The sequence below is a fragment of the Pleuronectes platessa genome, chromosome 1 (assembly GCF_947347685.1).
Source record: "Pleuronectes platessa chromosome 1, fPlePla1.1, whole genome shotgun sequence".
In the NCBI taxonomy this organism is placed as follows: Eukaryota; Metazoa; Chordata; class Actinopteri; order Pleuronectiformes; family Pleuronectidae; genus Pleuronectes; species Pleuronectes platessa.
In genome coordinates, this window is record NC_070626.1 from 25,582,663 (window position 1) to 25,583,291 (window position 629).

Genomic DNA, 629 nt, shown 5'->3' on the forward strand with positions numbered 1-629 from the left:
AGTGACCCTGCGGAAGTGACGTGCTTTCCCTCCTTATATAACACTGCGCCTCAGCGTCACACGTGTGGGTCGTTAGGAAATAGACGCACTCAGTGTAAACAACATGGAAGTTAAAGCGATGCAGCCACTCAAGTTATCAGCAGGGAAATACAATGAGTACATGAGCATGACCTTAAAGGTACAGACAGAACTAGTTCATGAAACAAAAGTGTCTCTAGTTCAGAATGGAAAAACGCATCCATACAAATGTGGCTTTTAAAAATAGTTTTAAAAACATGCCACTTTCTTGCAACATTTTAATAACAGCTGAAATAAGAATGCACCTAGAACCGAATTGTTTTAGTTCTGTTAATCTTAAAAACAGTATAATAGAAGTCTAACTCATCACATATTTTGTATATAAAAACCTTCATTTTCAATATAACCAAGCATTCTGTTACATGAATCAACATCTGACATGTTTAGATAGATAGATAGATAGATAGATTACTTTATTCATCCCCAAAGGGAAATTAAGTCACCATAGCAGCCGGTATATTTGAATACAATAAAATACAATACAATAGAATAAAATAAAAAATATTGAGGTAGAAAGAATAAAAGCAGAAACACAAGATAAATAGGTAGAC